This window comes from Xylocopa sonorina, chromosome 15, assembly GCF_050948175.1.
Source record: "Xylocopa sonorina isolate GNS202 chromosome 15, iyXylSono1_principal, whole genome shotgun sequence".
In the NCBI taxonomy this organism is placed as follows: Eukaryota; Metazoa; Arthropoda; class Insecta; order Hymenoptera; family Apidae; genus Xylocopa; species Xylocopa sonorina.
The window spans coordinates 342137-349203 of record NC_135207.1 but is presented as its reverse complement, the minus strand read 5'-3'; positions in this window follow the sequence as shown (position 1 = coordinate 349203).

The following is a 7067-nucleotide window of genomic DNA, read 5'->3' as shown; positions in this document are numbered from 1 at the left end:
ATTCTTTGAAGTGAACGAGGTATACATCACACTGCACAATGAATATTATAGCTTAACATGTGACATAGAAATGAGATGCGATGTCGCGTTTTAAGTAGCATTAGAACTCTATTGCTTCGATACGTGGACATCTGCAAACGCTATTTCCTAGCAAGGAAGTGTCGCATTTACTTTCATTTGAAGTGTATGCGAGGTATACATGACACTTCGCAATGAATATTATACCTTATCATGAAACATGGAAATGAGGTGCGATATCTTGTTTTAAGAAGCTTTAGAACTCTATTGCTACGATACGTAGACATTTGCAAACGCTATTTCCTAGCAAGGAAGCATTTACATTCTTTTAAAGTGAATACGAGGTATACATGACACTTCGCAATGAATATTATATCTTATCATGAAACAGAGTAATGAGATGCGGTATCCCGTTGTAAGAATCATTCGAAATCTATGGCTTCGATACGTAGACATCTGCAAACGCTATTTCCTAACAAGGAAGTGTCACATTTACAATCATTTGAAGTGGATGCGAGGTATATGTGACACTTCGCAATGAGTATTATGTCCTATCTTGAAACATAGAAATGTGATGCGATATCGCGTTATAAGAAGCATTAGAACTCTGTTGCTTCGGTACGTAGACATCTGCCATCGCTATATCCTAGCAAGGGAGTGTCGCATTTACAATCGTTTGAAGTGAATGCGAGGTATACGTAACACTCCACAATGAATATTATATATTATCATGAAACATAGAAATGCGATGCGATATGGCGATATAAGAAGCACTAGAACTCTATTGGTTCGATACGTAGACATCTGCCAACGCTATTTCCTAGGAAGGATGTGTCGCATTTACATTCGTTTGAAGTGTATGCGAGGTATACAAGACACTTCGGAATGAATATTGTATCTTATCATGAAACATAGAAATGAGTTGCGATATCGCGATTTAAGAAGCACCAGTTCTCTGTTGCTTCGATACGTAGACAACTGCAAACGCTACTTCCTAGCAAGGAAGTGTCGCACTTACATTCATTGAAGTGTATACGAGGTATACGTAACACTTTGCAATGCGTATTATAGCTTATCATGAAGCATAGAAATGAGATGCGATATCGCTTTTCAAGAAGCATTAGAACTCTATTTCTTCGATACCTAGACATCTGCAAACGCTACTTCCTAGCAAGGAAGTGTCGCATTTACATTCATTTGAAGCGAATACGAGGTATACATGACACTTGGCAATTAATATTGTATCTTATCATGAAACATAGAAATGAGATGCGATATCGCGTTCTAAGAGGAATTAGAACTCTATTGCTTCGATACGTAGACATCTAGAAACGCTATTTCCTAGCAAGAAAGTTTCGCATTTACATTCATTTGAAGTGTATGCGAGGTATACATGACACTTCGCAATTAATATTATATCTTATCATGAAACATAGAAATGAGATGCGATATCGCGATTTAAGAAGCATTAGAACACCATTCCTTAGATACGTAGACATCTGCAAACGCTATATCCTAGCAAGGAAGTGTCGCATTTACATTCTTTTGAAGTTAATACGAGGTATACATAACACTCCACAATGAATATTATATCCTATCATGAGACATAGAAATCTGATGCGATATCGCGTTTTAAGTAGCATTAGAACTCTATTGCTTCGATACCTGGACATCTGGAAACGCTATTTCCTAGAAAGGAAGTGGCGCATTGACATTCTTTTGAAGTGAATAGGAGGAATACATAATACTCCACAATGAATATTATATCTTATCATGAAACATAGAAATGAGATGCGATATCGCGATTTAAGAAGGATTAGAACTCTAATGCTACGATACCTACACATCTGCAATTGCTACTTCCTAGCAAGGATGTGTCGCATTTACATTCTTTGGTAAGGAATACGAGGTATACATGACACTTGGCAATGAATTTTATATCTTATCATGAAACACAGAAACGAGATGTGTAATGACGATTTAAGAAGCTTTAGAACTCTATTGCTTCGATACATAGACATCCTGAAACGCTACTTCCTTGCAAGGAAGTGTCGTATTTGCATTCTTTGAAGTGAAAACGAGGTATACATCACACTGCACAATGAATATTATAGCTTATCATGTGACATAGAAATGAGATGCGATGGCGCGTTTTAAGTAGCATTAGAACTCTATTGCTTCGATACGTGGACATCTGCAAACGCTATTTCCTAGCAAGGAAGTGTCGCATTTACTTTCATTTGAAGTGTATGCGAGGTATACATGACACTTCGCAATGAATATTATACCTTATCATGAAACATAGAAATGAGATGCGATATCGCGTTTTAAGAAGCGTTAGAAACCTATCGCTACGATACGTAGACATCTGTAAACGCTGTTTCCGAGCAAGGTAGTGTCGCATCTACATTCTTTTGTAGTGAATACGAGGTATACATGTCACTTCACAATGAATATTATATCTTATCATGAAACATAGAAATGAGATTCGATATCGCGTTTTAAGAAGCACTAGAACCCTATTGCTACGATACGTAGACATCTGCAGACGCTATTTCCTAGCAAGGAAGTGTCGCATTTACATTCTTTTGAAGTGAAGACAAAGTATACATAACACTGCACAATGAATATTATAGCTTATCATGAAACATAGAAATGAGATGCGATATCGCAATTTTAGAAGCATTAGAAATCTATTGCTTCGATACGTAGACTTCTGCAAACGCGATTTCCCAGCAAGGAAGTGCCGCAGTTACATTGTTTTCAAGTGAATACGTGGTATACATGACACTTCGCAATGAATATTGTATCTTATCATGAAACATAGCAATGAGAAGCGATATCGCGTTTTAAGAAGTATTAGAACTCTATTGCTACGATACATGGACATCTGCAAAAGCCATTTCCTAGCAAGGAAGTGACGCATTATCATTCTTTTGAAGTGAGCACGAGGTATACATAACACTGCACAATGAATATTATATCTTATCACGAGACATAGGAATGAGATACGATATCGTGTTTTAAGATGCATTAGAACTCTAATGCTACGGTACGTAGACATCTGCAAACGCTATTTCCTAGCAAGGAAGTGTCGCATTTACATTCTTTTGAAGCGTATGCGAGGTATACAAGACAGTTCGCAATGAATATTATATCTTATCATGAAACATAGAAATCAGATGCTATATCGCGTTTTATGCAGAATTAGAACTCTATTTCTACGATACGTGGACATCTGCAAACACTATTTCCTAGCAAGGAAGTGTCGCAATTACATTCTTTTGAAGTGAATACGAGGCAAACGTGACACTTCGCAATGAATATTGTATCTTATCACGAAACATAGAAATGAGATGCTATATCGCTTTTTAAGAAGCGTTAGAACCCTATTGCTACGATACGTAGACATCTGCAGACGCTATTTCCTAGCAAGGGAGTGTCGCATTTACATTCTTTAGAAGTGAATACGAGATATACATAACACTCCACAATCAATATTATATCTTATAGTGAGACATCGAAATGAGATGCGATATCGCATTTTAAGAAGCATTAGAACTCTATTGCTACGATACGTGGACATCTGCAGACGCTATTTCCTAGCAAGGAAGTGTCGCATTTACATTCTTAGGAAGTGTAGACGAGGTATACATGACACTTCGCAATGAATATTATATCTTATCATGAAACATAGAAATGAGATGCGATATCGCGATTTAAGAAGCATTGGAACTCTATTCCAACGATACGTAGACATCTGCAAACGCCATTTCCTAGCAAGGGAGTGTCGCATTTACATTCTTTAGAAGTGAATACGAGATATACATAACACTCCACAATGAATATTATATCTTATAGTGAGACATCGAAATGAGATGCGATATCGCGTTTTGAGAAGCATTAGAACCCTAATGCTATGATACGTAGATATCTGCAAACGCTATTTCCTAGCAATGAAGTGTCGCATTTACATTCATTTGAAGTGTATGCAAGGTATACATGACACTTCGCAATGAATATTATATCCTATCCTAATACAGAAATGAGGTGCGATATCTCGTTTTAAGAAACATTAGAACCCTATTGCTTCGATACTTGGACATCTGCCAACGCTATTTCCTAGGAATGAAGAGTCGCCATTAAATTCGTTTGACGTGTATGCGTGGTATACAAGACTCTTCGCAATGAATAACATATCTTATCATGAAACATACAAATGAGATGCGATATCGCGTTTTAAGAATCATTAGAAATCTATTGCAACGATACGTAGACATCTGCAGACGTTATTTCCTAGCAAGGAAGTGTCGCATTTAAATTCATTTGATGTGTATGCAAGGGATACAAGACACTTCGCAAGGAATATTATGTCTTATCATGAAACATAGGAATTAGATGCGACATCGCGTTTTGACAAGCATTAGTACACTGATGCTACGATACGTAGACACCTGCAAACGCTATTTCCTAGCAAGGATGTGTCGTATTTGCATTCATTTGATGAGTATGCGAGGTATACAAAACACTTCGCTATGAATATTATATCTTATCATGAAACATAGAAATGAGATGCGATATCGCGTTTCAAGAAGCATTAGAACTCTATTGCTTCGATACGTAGACGTCTGCAAACGCTATTTCCTAGCAAGGAAGTGTCGCATTTACATTCATTTGAAGTGTATGCGATGTATACGTGACACATCGCAATAAATATTATATCTTATCATGAAACATAGAAATGATATGCGATATTGCGCTTTGAGATGCAATAGAAATCTAATGCTATGATACGCAGAAATCTGCAAATGCTATTTCCTAGCAAGGAAGTGTCGCATTTACATTCATTTGAAGTGTATGCGAGGTATTCATAACACTGCACAATGAATATTATATCTTATCATGAAACATAGAAATGAGATGCGATATCGCGAAATAAGCAGCATTAGAACTGTATTGCTTCGATACCTAGACATCTGCAAACGCTACTTCCCAGCAAGGAAGTGTCGCATTTACATTCTTTTAAAGTGAGTACGAGGTATACATGACACTCCGCAATGAATATTATATCTTATCATGAAACATAGAAATGAGATGCGGTATCGCCATTTAAGAAGCAGTAGATCTCTATTGCTTCGATACGTAGACACCTGCCAACGCTATTTCCTAGCAAGGAAGTGTCGCAGTTACATTCATTTGAAGTGTATGCGACGTATGCAACACACTTCGCAATGAATATTATATCTTATCATGTAACATAGAAATGAGAAGCGATATCGCATTTTGAGAAGCATTAGAGTTCTAATGCTACGATATGTAGACATCTGCAAACGCTATTTCCTAGCAAGGAAGTGTCTTATTTACATTCTTTTGATGTGAATATGGGGTATACATAACACGGCACAATGAATATTATATCTTATCATGAAACATACAAATGAGATGCAATATGACGATTTAAGAAGCATTAGGACGCTATTGCTACGATACGTAGACATCTGCAAACGCTATTTCCAAGGAAGGAAGTGTCGCGTTTACATTCTTTTGAAGTGAATACGAAGTGTACATGACTCTCCGCAATGAATATTATATCTTATAATGAAACAAGGAAATGAAATGCGATATCGCGTTTTAAGAAGCATTAGATCTCTATTGCTACGATACGTAGACATCTGCAGACGCTATTTCCTAGCAAGGAAGTGTCGCATTTACATTCTTAGGAAGTGTAGACGAGGTATACATAGCACTCTACAATGAATATTACATTTTATTGTGAAATATAGAAATGAGGATCGATTCGCGCTTTAAGAAGCATTAGAACTCTATTTCTACGATACATACACATCTGCACACGCTATTTCCTAGCAAGGAAGTGTCGTATTTACATTCATTTGGAGTGTATGCGAGGTATTCATGACACTTCGCAATGAATATTGTATCCTATCATGAAACATAGAAATGGGTTGCGATACAGCGTTAAGAGAAGCACTTGAACTCTAATGCTACGATACGTAGACATCTGCCATCGCTATTTCCTAACAGGGAAGTGTCGCATTTACATTCTTTTGAAGTGAATACGAAGTATACATGACACTCCGCAATGAAAATTATATCTTATCCTAAAACATAGAAATGAGATGCGATATCTCGTTTTAAGAAACATTAGAACTCAATTGCTATGATACCAAGATATCTGCAGACTCTTTTTCCTAGGAAAGAAGTGTCGCATTTACATTCTTTTGAAGTGAATACAAAGTATAAATGACACTTCGCAATGAATATTATATCTTATCATGAAACACAGAAATGAGATGCGATATCGCGATTTAAGAAGCAATAGAACTCTATTGCTACGATACGTAGACACCTGCAAACGGAATTTCCTACTAAGGAAGTGTAGCATTTACATTCTTTTGATGTGAATACGTGGTATACATGACACTTTGCAATGAATATTATACCTTATCATGAAACATAGAAATGAGATGCGATATCGCGTTTTAAGAAGCATTAGAACTCTATTGCTTCGATACGTAGACATCTAGAAACGCTATTTCATAGCAAGAAAGTTTCGCATTTACATTCATTTGAAGTGTATACGAGGTGTACATGACACATCGCAATTAATATTATATCTTATCATGAATCATAGAAATGAGATGCGATATCGCGATTTAAAAAGCATTAGAACTCTATTGCTTCTATAAGTAGGCATCTGCAAACGCTATTTCCAGCAAGGAAGTGTCGTATTTACATTCATTTGCAGTGTATGCGATGTATTCATTACACTTCGCAATGAATAATATATATTATCATGAAACATAGAAATGAGATTGCGATATTGCGTTTTAAGAAGCATTAGAACTCTATTGCTTCGATACGGAGACATCTGCAAACGCTATTTCCTAGCAAGGAAGTGCCGCATTTACATTCTTTGAAGTGAATACGAGGTATACATGACACTTCGCAATGAATATTATATCTTGTCATGAGACATAGAAATGTGATGCGATATGACGTTTTAAGATGGATTAGAACACTATTGCTTC